The sequence below is a fragment of the Lacerta agilis genome, chromosome 1, assembly GCF_009819535.1.
Source record: "Lacerta agilis isolate rLacAgi1 chromosome 1, rLacAgi1.pri, whole genome shotgun sequence".
NCBI classification, from domain to species: Eukaryota; Metazoa; Chordata; class Lepidosauria; order Squamata; family Lacertidae; genus Lacerta; species Lacerta agilis.
Genome location: NC_046312.1, coordinates 65051490 through 65066018, shown reverse-complemented (window position 1 = coordinate 65066018; position 14529 = coordinate 65051490). Strand labels below are relative to the sequence as shown.

The 14529-nt window shown below is 40.6% G+C and overlaps 1 protein-coding gene across 1 annotated transcript in view; it reads left to right on the top strand.

Annotated features, from left to right (window-relative positions):
* The window catches only part of ARNTL (aryl hydrocarbon receptor nuclear translocator like), a 46549-nt gene that overhangs the window by 5407 nt on the left and 26613 nt on the right, over positions 1 to 14529 (top strand). The window lies entirely within an intron of this gene.

The following is a 14529-nucleotide window of genomic DNA, read 5'->3' as shown; positions in this document are numbered from 1 at the left end:
TTGATGCTTTTGAATTATGGTGCTGGAGGAGACTCTTGAGAGTCCCGTGGACTGCAAGATCAAACCTATCCATTCTTAAGGAAATCAGCCCTGAGTGCTCACTGGAAGGACAGATCCTGAAGCTGAGGCTCCAATACTTTGGCCACCTCATGAGAAGAGAAGACTCCCTGGAAAAGACCCTGATGTTGGGAAAGATTGAGGGCACAAGGAGAAGGGGATGACAGAGGATGAGATGGTTGGACAGTGTTCTTGAAGCTACCAACATGAGTCTGACCAAACTGCCGGAGGCAGTGGAAGACAGGAGTGCTTGGCGTGCTCTGGTCCATGGGGTCACGAAGAGTTGGACATGACTAAATGACTAAACAACAACAACATATTTAATGTGGTTATATTGCCACCAATGTTTACCTTCTTTTTCTATACAGAATGCCTGGAGGTCATTTTTTCATCATCCCCACCACACACACACACATTGTTATGAGTTCCAGCAGTTCTCCCCACAGCTCTCTTAAGTTGTGAGTTGATGCTGGCTTGTGTTTCATCTCATTCTCACCAAGTTGTGGGGGTGGGGGACCATCCCATGTTGGCAACATATTAGCTTGGTGCACATGAACTTGCAGAGAAGTTATGTCAAATGCCGTTTGGGTACCAAGTCATTCTTCAAGGTTAAGATACACTTTTGGGGTTACTTGTTTGGAGAGGGAAGGGAGCTGGTTAAACAAAAAGACTTGTCTTGCTTGTGAACTGACAAGTCAACGTTCTGTGGAGCTAACGTAGTAATTTTTCACCTTTTACTAAATGTACACAGAACAATAGGAGAACGTATAGCACAGGACTGAGCACATGTGTTGCAAGTGGAAAACCACAGAGACAATTTCTGGCATTTATCTTTGGTTGTAGGGATGGAAAAGACTTGTGCTTGAGACCCTAAAGACTTATCAGCTAGTCAGCATAGACACATGGACTTGGATTGGTAAAGGTTTGGTATAAGGCAGCCTCATTTATTCAGTGAGAGAATCTCTATATGGTCCCTACTGCATTTTTCTTACCGGTTTTCTATTTTCTCCAACTTCTTCTAATGTAGCATACACTTGGCAATAAAAAATATTCAATATATATACTCTTCTCTTTAGAACTTTGTTATACAGTACTTAAACAGTTTATAATGGAAAAGGAAAACCCTTTGATATCTAATAATTGAGTCTCAATAATGTGATACCTAGGATCCCTAAAAGCAGAGCAAAAATGTTTGTGACCTTTGCTGTAAACCTAAAGGAGAACGTCATCCCTTTTGCGCTGCTTTGGGCAACGAGTAATACCTAAAATGAGCTTTGAACTCCTTTAACACTGTCAGACTCTTGGCTGTCCTCCAACAGTGAAGCAACTAACATGAAGAGCAGTAAAACTTGTTGATAAATTATCCCTCCTTCCTGCTTTGTTCTTATAAATAAGCCAGTGTGTAATTCTGAGTTAATTGTGTCCGGAAAGATCATTTTAGGGGTAAAACGAGACACTTCCAGGTCATCTTTTCTCACCTATGATGGCAATGAGTATTAGTTGGCATCCACGAACTTGGTAACCTTTTCAGCCTCCTGCTATTTGAGAAGTTTGGTATTAAGAGACTCAACAACCAAGAGATGTTTCCAAGTCAGCTGCAGGAGCTGGAACAGCTTGTGATGTTGGTGTGATGCCACACTGTAGTGTGTTGGGTTAATTTCTAGTAGGAATGGTGCCAGTGGGCTACTCCTACAGCAAACAATATTGCCTGTTAATGGCATATCCTAGTCTAAAGATCTTGTAACTCCATTCACAACTCACTGAAGCTTGTTCACACTCTAGTATACACATTAACAGCCTGATCCTGTGTGTGAACACTGAAAAGAAAATCCTATTGATTTTAGTTATACTCTCAGGTAATTTTGCAGTCTTACTTGAAGGGTGAGGATTATTGATAACATTGGAACTTGCTTTCTAATCAGTGCTTAGGTTACCAATCTTAGGTTCCAGTCCTGGGTACTTTTAATATATTGATGTGATTGATTTAAAAGCATTTCTAGACTGCATCATATTTTAAAAGTTCCCTAAGTGGTATATGAAAACAGTATAAAAACAAAAAAGCCAATATAATAAAACAGAATCAGGTAAACACAGGAAATTAATAGCACAATCCAACCTTATTTATAAATGAAAGCCTGGGCAAAAAGATATGCCTTCACAAAACATCTGAAGCAACTAATATATGGCAGGGGGGGAGAGCATTCCATAGTGCAGGGGCAACGGCAGAAAATGCCCATTTTCTGGTCACTGCCCTGTGATTGTAGGGTATAATTTCCCTAGGTGATATAAGTGATTACAGGTCTGTATATAGGGCAGCCAGTCAGGTTACTTGGTCCCAAGCTGTTTAGAGCTTTATATGTTAGTAACAATATCTTGCAACGTGGCTGGTAGCTGCTCTATCCCTCAGAACAGCTTTAATATGTATGTGTCCAGGTGCTCCACTCAGCAACCTGGCTGCAGCTTTTAAACCAGTCTTGAGGGAAGCCCCACATAGAGCACAATTCAGTAGTCCCATTGTAAGGTTATCAGTGCATGGATCATGGTGGTCTAGCTTTCCCTTTCCAGGAAAGGGCATAGTTAGCATACCAAGCTAAGTTAATAATAGGCTTCTTTTGCCACAGGGGTTACCTGGGCCTCCAGGGACAGATGAATCTAGGATCACTCCCAAACTATGTACCTGTTTCTTCAGGAGAGAGCAACTTCATTCAGTGCTGGCAAACTCCTCACCTCCCAGATGTGGGAACTGCTCACCCACAGAGTCTCCACCTTACCAGGATTCATTCTTTGATAGTTGGCCCTCACTTAACCCACCACTGCATCACATGCTGATTCACATATAACAGAGAAATAGAGCTGGATGTCAGTAGCATAGTGGTTATTTATTCTACTTAATGGTACCGTAATACTAGGCTGGACCTTTTTTATTGAAAAACATGCTTTTTGCGGGATAATAATTCTGAATCCTTATTAGCATTAAAATGGTTTGCTTTTGCCTTCTGGAATCTTCAGGCATTATCTGAGATGTTTCTGAAAACGGGTTTGCTCTGCCTATATCGCTGCCTACAATTCTTTTTCCTTTTAATATTTGCTGGTAAGCCTATATTGCTTACCATTTAAACATGGATTCTTACAAAAGCCCACTAAACCTGCAGCCCTGCTTGTATTCTTAGGGCAAGATCCAACATTAGGGCACTAGCAGACCTTCCCCTTCCTCTTCTTTCTCCATGCCTTCAATGTGCTCCAGAGGTTTTGACAACTCCTGAAGCAAATTTTAGGGGCATGCATGGTGGGGGAAGGAGAGGAAGGGTCAGTCCCATCTGCACAAGTGAAGATCCATAATGCAAGTGGGCAGCCAATATTTCATATCACCCTTATCTCTCCACTCTATAAATCCAAGTTTGACTTGGGTATAGCTGCTTCTGCATTTTGGCAAACACAATCATGTTGTGCCCTCTGTCTGTAGCAAACATTTATTTTCCTTTTCGTACACATGAAAAATAAGGTTGAGACAATGGCCTGGAACTGATACAGCACTGAATATGTATGGGTTATGTGCTGCCTTCTGATCCTCTGGTGAAGGATTGCAAGTTGATCTCTGTCAAAATCCCTGAGAAATTGTTATCCATAAGTTAATCAAGTACTTCACAAACTGAAGACCCAGGTTGGCATCAAGTAAGGGACTGGTTGCAGCCTGAGTTACAAACTGACTGAGATACCAGTAGGCAGCCTTCCCAGCCTGTTGGCCTACAGCTTCCATTGTCCCTGACCATTGGCCATGCTGGCTGGGGATGATGGCAGTTGTAGTCCAAAACATCTGAAGGGTTGTCCTAAAACAACATTCCACAAACTGCTTCATCCTGGGAATTAAACCAGTTTAGTCCCATTGATTTGAGCGGGACTAATCTAATCTAGATGTTGCTTGGATTTGTATTCAGTTGGGTTTACTGCATAGAAAGCCTGTTTAGGATTGAAGCCTAAATTTATACAGGTAGGAGAATTAAACTTTTTAGATTTGTAGTGTGTGTTTTTGCACAGAACGTACATCTGTAATAGTTTTTATTTTGCTTGTCAAATAATTGATTTGGTGACATTTGTTCCACATAAGCAGTACTGTTAGTTCCCATATGTGTTTGGCATAGTGCATTTTAAATTGGTACATGGAAGCACTCATGTTTCAGTAAGTGAAGGGTAGTTAATAACTTCTTAAGGGCGGGGGTAGACTTTCGTTTCAAAAAGAAAATCTGGAAACTACATTCAACTTCATTCTCTGCTGCAGCCTGTCAATCTGATTTCTGAATTGTTTAGTGCATCTTTGCCTTAGTTAATTTGCTTAGTGGAGAGGTTGGGGTCTAGGTTGGCAGCTCCAGTCCTTCAACTCCACCCCACCCCGATTTCCCTCTCTTTCTCTTTTTCTGTCTCCCCATGTGGAGAGCCCTACGGGCATCTGATGGCTCATTGATGAAGAAGTTTTAGATTAGATAGACCTATGGCTTGATCCCATAAGACAGTGCCTATATTTTTAGGCAGTACCAATGGATCTGTGCAGGTTTCATTTTGCAAATCATAGAAACCCAGGCCAAGTTGCGACATTAACATATACTGTATGCAGCCCCTGATGTTTGAAACTCCTCTGTTTGGAAAGGGCCAGCGGTAGAGCACAGGCTTTGCATAGTACAATTCCTGGGATCGCCAGGATAAGGGAGCAGGTGAGGCGAAGGGAAAGTCCTCTGCCTTTGGAGATCTGTTTCCATTCAGAGCAGATCGTATTGGATTAGGTGAAGCAACAGTCTGATTTGGTATAGGGCAGTATTTTCCATTATAATTACCTATTTGGGTAAAGGTTGTATAAAATCGATAGCTTTAAAAAAAAACACACACACACACTCACACACTGAAATTAGAGGTAGGGTCATCTAGATAGCAAGCTTGAAAATTTGTTTTTGGTATTGCCTGAAGTTGAAGGGTGTTGTTTTTTAATGATCACAATGGCATGAATAATATCCACTGCCAAGTGGTGACTTGCCACGGTAGGTTTAGAAATGCCCAGACAGCAACTGCTCATATTATGAGACTTTTACTCATATTTCTGCATAGGATTTGGAATCCAGGGAACCGTTAAAAATTCTCCTTACACTGTAGACGGCTACTACAATAAGCGGCTGCCCATGTAATTGTGCGGGCCTGCACAAGGGTGGGAAACATCAGACTCTCTGTCTAGCCTTTGGGACTCTCCCCATGCTACACCCCATCTCCAGCATTGTTTTCATCCTCCTGGAGTGTTTGTGCCTGGCTGGAATGTGTACTTGGAACATTATAAAGACTGTTGCTTGCCTGGGTAGAGGGTATAAAGAGGTATGTGTAGAAACCAGTGTATTTTACACAGGTCAAATGTCTATTACTCCACCCACTCTTACCTTTGTCACTGTCCACCACTGGCATTCAACCCTGGAAGATTGCCCAGAAGGGAATGCAGCCTTTGGTCCTAAAAGGTTCCCACCCCAGCAGTAAATCCACATTTGTTGAACTCTTATCTGCTATTGCCCAGAGTGTCTCTTTTCTGGCATAGGCCTCATGTCATTTTAAGGCTGCAATTTTAAGCATGCATTATACCTGATGCATGGTTGTAATCCTAAGCATACTTGCCTGGAATTAAGCCCTGTTGGAATCAGTGGTTTCCGCTCCTAGTAGACATAGTAAAGATAGTCCTATAAAGTTGCATACTTGATCCCTTGAAGGACATTCTATTAACTGAACAATGGTGGATAGGCTTAGTTCAAGGATTTATGTTCTTTGACTCTTCCATATTCCAGTGATTTCTCTAAATAATGTTGTGCATAAAGCACATGTTTTAGGATAAGTGACTGTGGCAGGTCACCAATTCAGATTCTTCAGGAAATATAGTTTGTTTTGGTAACTTGTGAAATGTTAAACACAGAAATATGTATGTATGTCTATCCTGTTATTATGTGTGGTGTAAAAAAATGTGAGAGTCAATACTGCCTTGGCCAACTTGGTGCCCCATGTGATGTTTTGAACTACAGCTCCCATCAGACCTATTCAGTAGAGCCAAGCAGGCTGGCGCTGGTGAGACTTATAGTTCAAGACATCTGGAAGGCACAAGGTTGGTGAAGGATGGCTGGCCACATGTACAGTAATGGTTTATGTTTAAAACTAAGATTTCAGAATATCTTCCCCTAGGTGAATAGGAAGCTCTATTTGATGTTCACAACGTCCATAATTTATAACTGTAGATTAGAACGAGACCTTTCCCAAGGTTTTTGGCTTAGGGTGTTGTTTACATACGTAGGAAAAGTCAAAGTGCAATCCTTAGCACCTATACTAGCGAGTAAGACTAAATGAAAAATTCTTCTGATTATACATGCCTGGATCATACTGCATGCATCCCTTTAAAATGTACCAAAAGCATCATAGTGGTCCTGCCTTTACAGTGATTGCTATGCAGCTTGAAATACTGTATATGTAAAGCTTGAGGTACATATTTTGCTCACAGTGTACCTCTGTGAATAATCCTTACCAAAATGCATAAATGATATGGGAAGATGTTATACAAGCTAATGTCAAACCACAGGAGGTTGGTTTGGTTGAACACTTACGGTAACTGTAGAACCCAAACCACACCCCCTGGTTTGGATGCAGAGTATGTTAAGGGAAAGTGGGAGTAAAAGCTTTCAAAATCCTCCCCCCTTTAATGAGTCTGGGTGGAGGCTAGTTTTGTTCATGTCTCACTGAACCATGGTTCAGTGTAACAACTCAATGTGGTTAATTGCATTATAGACACTTGTTTCTTTTATAATCCCACACTTTTTTGATAGCATGAGAAACAAATGTACAGAATATGCAAACATGAAATATAGCGTTATAGATTTTTACTACAGTTAAGGAAAAATGTATATTAAATTGGGACCTTTAAAAAAATAATTTTCTAGTAAATTCTGTAATTCTCTAATTAAATACTGTAAATCAGTGCACAGATGTTTATGTTCTCTAAATTTGTTTTGTTGCCCCATCAAATCTGGGTCTTTTAATATGATAGAGTTGACACAAGTATTTTCACAATTACATGAAGTGCATGTGGTTCATATGATTGCGTCCCCGTGTGATGAAATCGACCATTTTGAGGGCAGGTGAGTCGGAAAACAAACATAGAAAATAGTTGCCAATGGCTAATGGAACTTTGTGTAGGCATGCAGGCAAATAAAAAATGTAATGAGCTGGTTAGTAAGATCATTGCCTACTAAGAACATTTGGTGAAGTCTTTCTGCATGTCCCAGGGATGTGCAAGAATCTCTTATGTCATGCCATCAAGAATGTGGAATTCCTTGCCTTGGGAGGTTTGTTTGGCTTTTAGGAGCTTTTGATTTGGTAGCCTAAGGCAGAGGCAGTGCAGGTGCCAGTATAGCTCTTTAAGTACTAAAACAGATTGTTGCTAGCCACAAAGCTCAGAGCTGCACTAAAAATCAGAATGGATGTCTAGAACTGTAAATTGCCTGATAGCTACTTAAAGATTTGCTTGTACTACTTGCAACAATGTATGAGGTTGTGATTTGTAGCCAGTTGGATAAAAAAGAGCACTTACTCCTTTTTGAAGCTTTCTTGTGTTTATAATTCCTTGACTGTGTTTCTTAACCATCCCCTTGGACTTGTTCATATCTTTCCAAACCTATAGGTAGGTCAGGTTTAACATGGCCAGAATGCTAGGCGATAACTCAGCTGCTATGGAAAGATGTCAGAGCTTTGAGTGAAGTTCAGTACACTATGAAAATGTGTATTCAACCTCAATGTGTATATATTTTATGTAATTGCAGGCCTTTCATTCATTAATATTTCCTATTTATTTGGGGGGGGGAATACTTTATTATTTTGGTGAGCCATGAACCATGTTATAGCTACCCCACTGAGAGAAGTCATTTTAACATGCCGTATCTCAGAATTTTATAATGTCTTTTTGGTGATTCAGATATGCTTCAATCTGGGAGGGGCAGTCTTAGCATCCATTTAAAAAAACCACACACAAAAAAACAACCCATTACATGTTGGCAGGCATTGGGAAGGAATCATATGCACCACACTCCAGTGATAAGGGTACATTCACCAATTTGTAGGCGAGCTCGATCCTACTCACCTAGCAGCCCACCATGGATGGACAAATCCATATCCAAGCTTGATTGATTAATTGAGAAGTCTATGAGAGGGTCATATATGGTTGTATAATGAAATCAACTACATATCTATTTGGACAAAATATGATGAAACATCCATAATAATGGTCTTCATGGATACTTATCTGTTGTGCACCAACTTAATATAGATGCTGACAGGCGCTAACTCAGTGGTTCCCAACTTAGGGTCCATCCCATTCCAAGGGGTCAGAAAAGATGTTGTCCCTTTGCCTGCTCACTTAAAGCAAAAGCATTCTTCGAAACAGTCTCCTATCTCCTTTGAACAAGCTATGTTTAAAAGTGGGAGGGAAGATGCTTCAAAAAGCGCCTTTGCAAAGGGCTTTAAAACAGCCTTGCCCCCTGTTTGATCCTCTGGAGGTTCAAATGGGAGTGGGGAAACTTTATTAAAGCCTTTACAAGTCTCACTGTGCTCCTCTTTTAATTTTAATGGGATTTGTATTGTGGACCATTGGCAGGCTTTCTGCTTCCTAATTTCTGATTACATTAGGGTTTCTTAGTTTTGACGTTATTTCATGTGCTTTATTGGGATAAATTCTGTGGACTGGTGTTGCCTAATTCGTGGGTGTGGGGTGTGAGTTCTGGCTATTTTCTGGTTTAAGATATTTGGGAAAGCAGACTTTGGGTCTGTTGTTCTAAGTAGCATTTGCTGCTAATGCCTGCTGGCTTATAAAAAAAAGAAATATAAATACAGATATGAAATATAGCTAAAATATAGCTAAAATAGAATCAGATTAATTGTATATTGAAATAGATTTACTTACAGGGAATAGGGATTTCATTGAACTATACAAGTGATAGTCCTGTGTGCAGGAATATTTTACATTAGTGGCAATTAATAAATTAGAATTTGGTTCAGTTTGACTGATTTTGTTGGGATAAAATGGGTATAATGGGCAAATAAATGAATGCATTTATAATTACAAATAAATACATTTATATTTAATGCCTTTGAAATTAATTACTGGGGCTGTTGAGTTTTGGGTACTTGGAGAAACAAATGAGTGAGTTTTTGCTGCTTTAATTTTGGCATGTTTGAAAATTCATTTTAAAGTGCTACTGCGCTCATAATAGTTTTTTGTCCTTATGCATTTTCTCAAGTAATGGAGATTAGAATTACAGCAATTAGCAGGTGCCCACATCCAAATAATTTAGGTTAAAAGGGGGCTCTCATCATCATAAAGTTTGGGAATTTCTGCTCTGTTTTCTTCTGTCTCTTCTGCCTCCTCTTCCCACTCACCTCTTTCTTTTCTCCTTTCCTCTTCCTAGCCTTTTCACTTGGCCAAGCTCTCACTTCCCTCAGTCTTTCCCCCTTCATTTTTACTGTTTGTTTGAAAAACCCTTTTAGCATTCATTTCAGAGAAGTGTTTTTGAAAACAGGTTTGCATATGAGGGTGTAATGGAATGGCTATTAGTCATGATGCCTTAATGGAACATCCATGGCCGGAGACCTTTAGCAGCTGAATGCTAAAGGGGAGTGACATTACCTTCAAGTCCTGCTTGTAGGCTCCTGGAGGCATGTGCTTCTCCCCTTTGGGAAAGAGAGTGCCAGTCTAGATGTACCTTTGTTTTCATCCTGCAGGGCTACTCTTACATTTTTCATAATTTTCCGTTCGCAAAACACATTCATAGTTATTTGTTGGGAAGTCTGCATTTCATACTTTTGTCATTTTGGGATGCATAATGAAAGCAGGCACAATTTTCATCGTCGTATTTCTTTTTCTAAAAGAAGTGCAGTTCAGACATTGTTGGTAATTGAAAAAGAATGCCTTCGTGGTGTGGTGCACTTGTGATTCAGCAAGTGAGGAGTGATGTTTCATTGGAAAGAAGCAAGCATTGTTTTATGGTGACAGTAATTTTTCCTGTAGGCAGTGTTGGAGCTGGCAGCGCTTGCGTGTTGAGGTCTCACCTCCCAGATGGGTGCCTCAGCAGACTTTTTAAGTTGACCTACTTTTTTTTTTTTTTTTGCTCTGACCTTGATTTGCTCATTGAGGTGTTTATGTGCTCATGATCTGATTTGCTGCGTGATTAAATCAATCATGTGACGATGGGCAGTCGGAAGAGAAGCCCTGGATCCAAATGCAGGCAGAGTCTGTGACTTGATCCCTGAATGCTATTCAGTATCTCTCTGAGAAAATGTTTTCAGATAGAATAACAGAGGGAGAGTTGCAGCAGCAGAAGAAGAATGCGATCCACCAAGAGCATGCCTTGGTTCTCTTCTACCAGGACTCTAATCAGGAAGTGGCCTAGATGGCAATCTTTCAAATAAATCCTTGAAGTATCTTGGCAACAGGCTTGGGGTCACAATATGAAGAACTTGGCTGTGTTTGAGACTGTGGGTGTTCAGAGTATGTTACAGCAGGGCAGTGTTGCCTTGTTTATGGGCTGTTTTGTGCAGTGCCTTGAGAAACAAGAGGAAAGATCTATTGCCAGTGTTCTCTCCCATTACATTGTAATAAAATGAGTAGCTGCCGCCTGGCTGTTAACAAGTATTATACCAGAGGTTACTAATGACAGAGTATTCTTTTTTCCTCAAAGCAACCTCAGTGTAGTGGATTTTATAATGGTTATTGTTTTTAGCACACGGCTAGTGTGAGGGGAGCAGTGCAGAGGGGGTGTTAAAGAAAGCAGAGTTAGAAGACAGCCCAGATATGCATTGAGAAATACAGTGGCTTTCAATACATGTCCCACTGGCTTTGTTGGAAAATTGTTGTTGTTGTTGTTGTTGTTCAATCTATTAATAAATTAAATTAATCTGACCCATTAATAAGCCCACCCCAGCAAATTAATAAACCATAGTAAACCACCAAACATTAAAATTTTCCCTATACAAGGTTGCCTTCAGATATCTTCCAAAAGTCAGATTGTTGTTTATTTCCTTGACATCTGACTGGGGGGTGTTCCACAGGGTGGATGTGACTACCAAGCAGATTCTCTGCCTGGTTCCCTGCAACCTCACTTCTCACAATGAGGTGACTGCTAGAAGGTCCTTGGCACTGGATATCAGTGTCCTGGCTGAACTCTTTAGGTATATAGGGCTGAGACCACTTAGGACTTTAAAGGCCAGTGGCAACACTTTGAATTGTGCTTAGAAACGTACTGGGAGCCAATGTATATCTTCTTGGACGTGTGTTATATGGTCCCAGAGCCTGCTCCCAGTCACCAGTCTGGCAGCCGCATTCTGGATTAGTTGTAATTTCCGAATCGCCGTCAAAGGTAGCCCCGCATAGAGTGTGTTGCAGTAGTCCAAGTGGGAGAAAACTGTAGCATATCTACTTAATATTTACACGATTCTAGTACCTTAGTTATGTTAGGTTTCCTAGCCTTTCATCTTGATAGTTTAAACATCTTCCTGTTCCCTACTTATACCAAGAGTACAGCTTTAAGCCCCAATGAATTCAATAGGACTTACTTCCAAGTAGACATGGTAAGGATTGCCCTGTAAATCATTAGGGCTGCCATGTTAATTTAATCCAGAAGTGGCTAACCTAAGAGGTTATTTTGTACCAACTGCCAAGACTCCTAATCACCTGGCAATCATTTTATTTTAGTTCATTTTAAAATTAATGAAGTGAAAGTTCCCTCAACTTTGGAGAGACCACAAACTCTTCAAAAAATATAGGCACCTCTACCTTGACTTGACTTGCAGAGACAACTCTTCTTGTGCAACATCATTTCAGAAAGGTCTTAGGGCTCAGAAAGGAGCACTCCAGCTGATGGGCCACAGATGCCCCCTACATAGACTGTAGGGTTATGAATTTTTCTATACTACAACTGGCTACAACAAGAGAAATCTTTCACATCCAAATTATAGAAGTCCTTGCCCCGTGAAGCTCGTTTGGGCCTTTTGCCACTTTCCACTGGTTGGTAAATGCTTTCTTCTTCCAGCAAACTTTTGCCTTAATTAGTAGATGGCATTTTACCTCTTTATTCTTGTTTTTTACCTCTTTATTCTTGTCTGTTCTGTCTTAAACTGTTTGCTTCTAATATTTTATTATGCAGTGGCTATTTTAATGGTTTTTAGCCACCCTGAGTTATGAGTAAATATTAAAAGGGTGGGGATATACATTCTTGTGCAAATAAGCATACAATGTGTTCTTCTTGGCTGCATATCAGTCTTACTCTGTAATATGAAAATCTAACAATTAAAAAAGTTTTAGAAATTATGTAAGGCAACAGACAAAAAGCAATGCTAGCACTGGGGGCAGGAGGCTAAGTAGTAAAATTACATTTTAATTAAATGTTATTGAAAAAATTGTGTTTTGTGAACATGTAAATATTGAACCACAGGTGGTTTGCATAATACGATTCTTTGGGTTGGATACAGAGTACAGTGCACAGAGATGGGCTGGAGGAATTAAGCTTCCCAACTCCATCTTTCCTGGAGGTCAGGAAATGTTGTTGAATGGGCTGAGGGGCTGAGGAAGAAGGAGGTTCCCAAAATGGGGCTGAGAAGCCTTCTATAAGCAGGGCTTCCATTCATGGAAAGTGCCTCAATCTAATGTTTGGCTGTGTGTGTGTGTGTCGTCCGTCCGTCTGTTTCCCCCCCCCCCATTTCCAGGGGCTTCATTTCAGTATTGAGCCCCAATTATGTTCCAGTCCACAGAAGAGAGCTTCTGTACACACATACCTATCTATAAGAGTCTACCAAGGAAGTAACCAGGCTGAGAAACTTTTTTAAGTTGGGAAAGGATTGGTACTTGTTCAGGCTGTTGAAAGTGCCTGGCACAGGCATGCTGAGACTTGTGAGTTAGTAAAAAGTTTTGCAAATATATAGTTGCAAGGCTGCACGAGTGAGTTCCTCATTCACAGCAGCTCTGCATGGCCTTCCTTTGTGTGCATGGAGCTGTTCCATTTGTTGAAATTAATGGGGGTGGGGAGTTTGTGTATCTGAGCACACATCCTTGCACATAATTTCAGACTGGTCCATACAATCAGACGCCAGCCTGAAGATACATTTAATTTTGTTTGACTTTGCCTTGAACTATGAATAGTCATCATCCAGTGCCATGACACATGGATGTGAGGGGTGGATTTTGTTTATGGTCTCTTGGTTTAACTGATTATTTCATTCATCTTTATTTGGTGTAAAGAGAAGCAGCATTTGGGGCTGTGTAATGACAGACATGCTTATGTGTCTGTATTCCTGGCTACTATGTATGTTTTTATCTGTTTAAAATATTTCTAGACTGCTTTTCTGTTGAAACATTGTATAAGCAGAAACAAAACTATGATAAACATAATATCAGGCAGCAAGCAAAACCAATAAACGAGCAAAGTTTATAAAGCTTAAAACAGAATCCATAAAACTCACTTAAAATTTGTCTATTGCAGCAGCAGTACTCAATAAACAGAAAGCTCCCTCAAATCTTTTAAAAGACACTTAAACCACTATTGTACTCCAGATGTTCTGGGCTACAGCTCCCATCAGTTCTAGCCAGCATGACTAGTGGTTGAGGGTGATGGGTGTTAAGGTTCAAATTGTTTGGAGGGCAGCAGGTTAGGGGGGTGGGCAAAGTCTTGAAGAGCAGAATGGGCTTGATTGTGTTCGAATGATATAAGTGTTCCCCTCACCTATTGTGGGAAAAGCATTCCAGACTGACATCACATACAAACAAAAAAGCCTTTCTCCGAGTTGCACCCATACAACCTTTCTGGCAAGGAGTATTTGCAGGAGGGGTCATTTGGGGTGGGTTCGTATGGGACAAAATGGCCTCAAGCCATTTAGGGATTAAAAGGGTAAACTCAACACCTTAAATTAGTGCAGTGCATATTTTTTTTAGATGCTGTTAATTGTCCAGAATGGCCATTTCCTCCCCTGCTGTGAACCAACTGAAATTTCTGAGCTGTCTTTGCCAGCCTCATGTACTGTGTAATGCATTACAGTATTACAGCCTGGCTGTTACGACACCTCTGATAAATCTGTTGTAACAATATCTGCCTAGAAAGTGCCGGACCTGGTACATCTCATGAATGGTATTTTGACCACCCACAGTATCAGCTTGACATAAATGCTTTTCCAAACTACAAACTTGCTTCTTCATGGGGAATGCAACCCCATCCAAAGTTGACAGAATGTCACCACTGAAGGCCAACTATACATGCCTCTGTCTTGTCTGGATTGAGCTTCAGTATGTTAGCCTTCATGCAGGCCATTACTGAGTTGAGGCATCGGTTCACCACTGCCACCCTCTCACCTGATAAAGAAGTGGAATGTTTCCTAGCAGATTAAGGTGTGGACCCTTTGAACTGAACAATGTTAATTGGTTGTAAC